This window comes from Ranitomeya imitator, chromosome 1 (genome assembly GCF_032444005.1).
Source record: "Ranitomeya imitator isolate aRanImi1 chromosome 1, aRanImi1.pri, whole genome shotgun sequence".
In the NCBI taxonomy this organism is placed as follows: domain Eukaryota; kingdom Metazoa; phylum Chordata; class Amphibia; order Anura; family Dendrobatidae; genus Ranitomeya; species Ranitomeya imitator.
In genome coordinates, this window is record NC_091282.1 from 187,570,823 (window position 1) to 187,577,459 (window position 6,637).

Sequence of the window (6,637 nt, forward strand, 5' to 3'; positions counted from 1 at the left end):
CGGGTGGGCGTGGTGACATCGCTGGTTCTTCCTCAGCTTTACGTTGGTGGCGTAGTGGTGTCCGCATGTTGAGGTGACTAATCCACTGTGGGCACGTGAACAAGCAGCGCGCGATCTGCGCTGTCATCCCTTTCGTCGGTGGGGGCGGCCATCTTCCTGGGGCCGCGCGTGCGCAGATCGAGTGCTCTGCTGCACGGGGCTTCAGGAAAATGGCCACGGGATGCCGCCATTTTCCCAAAGCCGAGTTTGCATCTCGGCTTTGGGAAAATGGCCGCCGCGATCTCTAATGCGCACGCGCGGCATCCCGCGGCCATTTTCCTGAAGCCCCGTGCAGCAGAGCACTCGATCTGCGCACGCGCGGCCCCAGGAAGATGGCCGCCCCCACCGACGAAAGGGATGACAGCGCAGATCGCGCGCTGCTTGTTCACGTGCCCACAGTGGATTAGTCACCTCAACATGCGGACACCACTACGCCACCAACGTAAAGCTGAGGAAGAACCAGCGATGTCACCACGCCCACCCGACCTGACCAGCCTGATTGACAGGCGAAAACGGCGACTTTGGTAAGTTATTTCTCAGCATAGGTGGGGAATCGGGGTACACTACATACACTATTGTAACACACAGCGCAGGCCCTATTTAACAGTATTTATATCTCAATCTCAAAAAACGGGGTGACAGGTTCCCTTTAACACATTTTTATTCAAAAGCTGTTGGCATTGGAATTGCCCTAGTGGGGTATTTTTACAAGTGAAATGTAGCACTTGATTGATCCACATAGCTTCTCTAAATGGTGGATTAACCCCTTTACCCCCAAGGGTGGTTTGCATGTTAATGACCAGGCCAATTTTTACAATTCTGACCACTGTCCCTTTGAGGTTATAGCGATCAGGGTAAGGCATACCACCAAGGATTTGTCGAGGAGTCCAGTAGACCCTTGACAGCATTCATCACACTATGGGGATTTTATGAGTGGAACCGCATACCATTTGGGCTCAGTTCAGCTCCAGCAGAATTCCAGAGGAACATGGAGACAGGTTTAGAATGATTGAGGGATGATATCTGTCAGCCGTACTTGGATGACAATGTGGTACACGGTAAAACCTTCCAAGAGCATGTTGAACACGTGAGGACCGTACTTCAGTGATATCAACAACACGGAGTTTGACCCCAAAGAAATGTGAACTATTCAAAAGTCAAGTCCAATTTCTAGGGAAAATTGTGTCCGGGGAAGGATATACCATGGACCCAGCAGAAATCGCTGCGGTACTGGCCTTAAAAGACAAGCGGCCTTCTACTGTCGGGGAGGTGAGGCAGATCATAGGATTCTTCTCCGACTATCGTACTTATATCCAAAACATCTCCAGGATTGCTGCCCCACTATATCTCCTCTTGGGGTGGACGACAGTCAACAACACCCATGGAGAAAAAGAAGAATGCGGGCAGGACCGGACTTAAAAGAAACAACTCTATCAACCCAGCAGCCCATTTTCTGGACATCAGAGCACCAGGAGGTATTGGAATAACTAGTGGATTACCTGGTAAAACCACCCATATTGGGATATCCTGATTTCAACTTACCATTTGTTCTTCATTGTTATGCTTCTCAAATTGGACTGGGAGCTGCCCTGTATCAGCATCAAGATGGGAAATTGAGAGTCATCGGCTACGGTTCCAGAACATTGACAAACGCCGAAATTACCATCCACATTCTGGGAAATTGGAGTTCCTGACATTGAAATAGGCTATCTCTGAACGATTTAGAGTTTATCTCTATTACAGCAAAGAGTTTGAGGTTTACACAGACAATAACTCCTTGACCTATGTTCTCACTGCAGCCAAACTGAATGCAACGGGTCAGAGATGGGTAGCTGAACTAGCTGACTTTAATTTCAGTATTAAGTATAGGCCAGGGAGATGCAATGTGGATGCTGACGGATTGTCGAGAATGCCACTAGAGCCTGAGGAGTTCATGCAAGGATGCTCAGAGGAAGTCAGCCTGGAAGCTATTTAGTGCACTACCCACGCAGTACAAGCCCATCAAGAGGAAGATACACCATTGTGGTGTCCGTTGAAGGTGGAAACCACCATAAAAGCAAAAGAACAAGATCACCCCCTGTCCATTCAACAACTACCAAAAGAACAATCCGTAAAGCACAACACGAAGATCAGATAATTGACAGAGTACCAAAACCATTTTCCAAGTAAACGGGAGATAGATAATGAGTCACCAGCAGTATCGGTTTTAATTAAAGAATGGACGAAGCTCTACCTCAGGGAAGATGGTATCCTGTATCGTAAAGGAGGGCAAAAACAGCAGTTGGTGCTACCCAGAGTGTTCCGTAGGTTGGTCTTGAAAGAACTCCATGAAAACATGGGACACCTGGGAGTGGAAAGAGCAACAAACTTGATCCATGAACGTCTCTTCTGGCAGTACATGCAGAGAGATATTGAGAGGTACGTGACCAGTGAGTGTGGGTGTCTGAAAGATAAACATCCCAACACATCAACATCAGCAACTATGGGCAACATCCTGACTGCGTATCCATTTGAGATGGTCTCAATAGACTTTTTACATCTCGAGACATGCAAGGGAGGTTACGAATACATCTTGGTGGTGATGGACCATTTTACTCAATTTGCTCAAGCATATGCCACCACTAATAAATCTGGTCGATAAGCAGCAGAGAAGATCTTCCATGATTTTGCTTTGAAGTTTGGGTTCCCTACGAGTTTACACAACAACCAAGGAAGAGAATTTGAGAACCAGCTCTTTGCCAAATTAGGAAAGTACTGTAGAATTCAGAGATCCCATACAACACCCGATCACCCAGAGGGTAATGGACAGGTGGAATGTTTTAACCGGACATTATTGTAAATGCTGCACACTTTAACAGCTGATGAGAAGAAAGATTGGAAGAGTTCTCTGTCATAAGTGGTACATGCATATAACTGTACCAAGAGCGAGGCAACGGGTTACTCACCTTTCTTCCTGTTGTATGGACGATCGCCAACACTGCCAATTGACATCATGTTCGACACTCCGGTGTCAGAGAATTACAAAACGTATCTGAAGTACGTTCGGAAATGGAAGGAACAGATGACAGAGACATACAACATAGCCTCCAAAGTGGCTACCCAAGGGCAGAGCAAGAGTAAGGAGTACTATGATAGAAAATGTTATGGAGCAGAATTAACACCGGGAAGTCGGGTGCTAGTCAAGAACGTACATGAAAAAGGTGGTCCAGGAAAACTTCAATCGTACTGGGAAGACAAGGTGTATGTGGTCGTAAGGAGGAAAGCCGATAAAAGTCCAGTGTATGAGATCCGATTGGAAACGGGGGACAAGAAAACCATAATAGTCCATAGGAATTTACTATTACCTTGTGATTATCTCCTACCACAACACGTCTCCCCAGTAGACCAACAAAACAATATAAAACACATAAAAAAAACAGTAAAATGTGCATCACCACTCAAATACTCATATAAATCCATGTCTGCTTGTAAAAACATTGATGTGGCTTCCATTTTGAAATTGTATTAGTATCCAAATTTTTTCTTTCGTTTAAACAAAATAAACTAAGAAAATACTGCGGGAGGCCTTTCACTCACCTTATCATTTAGTGCAGTGCTCTTATCTTTCCTGCAGTTTTGCCCATCGTAATTTGGTGTACACATCTATTATTAAAAAAATTGTAATGAATTTAATTGAGGCACACTTCCACCCCCACCGTATATAAATTAATGACAGGTCATGGTTACTAAAATGGCTAAGTTAAAGTTATTTATACATTTACTGTAGGCATTACAGCTGTCATTGTCAAACAAATTTGGCTGACTTGATGGAGATGTCCTGTGTCTATTAATTATCTCTCCAGAAGACCAGTGATAACTTGTCAATTGGTATGGAGTCCATTATTGGGCAGACCCTGCCTGCATGATCTCAACCAAATATGTTAGACTCTGAAACACTATGGCTGGCATGATTCCACCCCTCAGTGTGTCTGAGATACAGTTACTGACAGCTTAGCAGTCCAATTGGTACAGGGGCATGCTGAAGCTGTCAGTACTTTGACAGCTCAGTCGTCCAGTCTGCTGATGAGGTGTGCTGAGCTGTCAGTGTAGGCCGTCCAACCTGAGATTGGGAGGTGCTGGCTGTCTCCAGGTGTTCATTATCCCAGGTGATTGCCAAGCTACTTAACTGAGCTGTTTCTCCCATCCTCTGCAAGACGTACATTTAGCTAAGTGAGGTTTGTTCCTGTGTGCCTTATGACCTGTATGTTCATCTTTCGTTGCCTGACCGTGGAGCTCATTCTCACCATCCATCTGTTTACCCCTTCTGCTCTGATCCATTATCCTCCTGGTATTCTGACCTCAGAACGTTACCTGACTACGACTTTCTCTCTTCGTTCTGTTTATGATGTACCCTCTTGGCTTCTGGCCTTTGGAGATTGAGCCACACGGGAGACTAGTTGAAAAGGTGGGTCCCTGGTGTCTTCTCCATGATTGCTGTCAGATTTCTCACTATACATGCATGCAGGTAGACACCTGTCACTCAAGGGGGAGTAGGTGGGGAAAAGTTGCCATAGCTCCACCTGTTCCACTAGCCTCCCATGTGGCTTGTTTACCAGCAGCTTTTGAACAATGTCTTTTTTTTCTCGCAAACAATGCAACATTTCAAATAAACCTATATGGCTGTGATCGTACTGTACAGACAGTGCCTGATACACACTCACTGTGGTATGGGCAGCATGTATTAGCTCTTAGATTCCCTTTAAAAAGTCACTGCTGATAGAGGCAGGTGCCATCTATTTAGCACAGCTGGAATGTACCCTGTATGGAGTGGGCTCAGCTCCTGAGCACGCTTCATACACGTTTCTGTGTATGATGTACATACCAAGGTGCAAGAAGGGGTTTAAGTATTGCCTCATGTGATACATTTATGGTATAAGTTCAGACTGGGGCACTGACTAATGTTGCTGGGAAAGGACGGGTAGTACACCTGTAAGTCAAGTAGAAAGCTGTAGGACATACAAATTTGGCATCCATTGCACCTGGTTACTGATTCCTAAGAGGTCCTTATCCCTTAATATTTTACGTTGTTTTAGTCATAGGGTCAGACCATGTGAATGCTATGGTGCTCATGAGTCAGGGGAGCCCTGTAACCAGCAACTCATCCAATCCCTGGCGTCAAAATTTCAACTCTATCTGTATATACATCATCAGCCCAGCACCTGTATATACATCACCAGCCCAGCACCTGTATATACATCATCAGCCCAGCACCTGTATATACATCATCAGCTCAGCACCTTTATATACATCGCCAGCCAGCACTTGTATATACATCAACAGCCCAGCACCTGTATATACATCACCAGCCCAGCACCTGTATATACATCACCAGCCCAGCACCTGTATATACATCACCAGCCCGGCACCTGTATATACATCAACAGCCCAGCACCTGTATATACATCACCAGCCCAGCACCTGTATATACATCAACACCAGCCCAGCACCTGTATATACATCACCAGCCCAGCACCTGTATATTAATCACCAGCCCAGCAGCTGTATATACATCACCAGCCCAGCACCTGTATATACATCACCTCCAGCCCAGCACCTGTATATACATCACCACCAGCCCAGCACCTGTATATACATCACCAGCCAGGCACCTGTATACACATCACCACCAGCCCAGCACCTGTATATACATCACCAGCCCAGCACCTGTATATACATCAACAGCCCAGCACCTGTATATACATCACCAGCCCAGCACCTGTATATACATCACCAGCCCAGCACCTGTATATACATCACCAGCCCAGCACCTGTATATACATCAACAGCCCAGCACCTGTATATACATCACCAGCCCAGCACCTGTATATACATCACCAGCCCAGCACCTGTATATACATCACCACCAGCCCAGCACCTGTATATACATCACCAGCCCAGCACCTGTATATTAATCACCAGCCCAGCAGCTGTATATACATCACCAGCCCAGCACCTGTATATACATATATACATCACCAGCCCAGCACCTTTATATACATCACCAGCCCAGCACCTGTATATACATCACCAGCCCAGCACCTGTATATACATCACCAGCCCAGCACCTGTATATACATCTCCTGCCCAGCACCTGTATATACATCACCAGCCCAGCACCTGTATATACATCACCAGCCAAGCACCTGTATATACATCACCAGCCCAGCACCTGTATATACATCTCCCGCCCACCACCTGTATATACATCACCAGCCCAGCACCTGTATATACATCACCAGCCCAGCAACTGCATATACATCACCAGCCCAGCAACTTTATATACATCACCAGTCCAGCACCTGTATATACACCACCAGCCCAACACCTCTATATGCAGTGCCCCAGGGTCCTGGTCATTGCAGTAATGTCATTCTTCCACCAGGGGGAGTGATGTTACGTCTGAAGGCAATAAAGGAGATCACTTTATCAGGTATCACAAACTATTCAACACACTTCACACTCCAGTCCACCAGGGGGAGCCATGCTCCTATTTATTAGGGCATTCTTCACAATTAGGTAAAACTGGTGGTCTGGATAGGAAGTTAGGCAGAAGCTGACT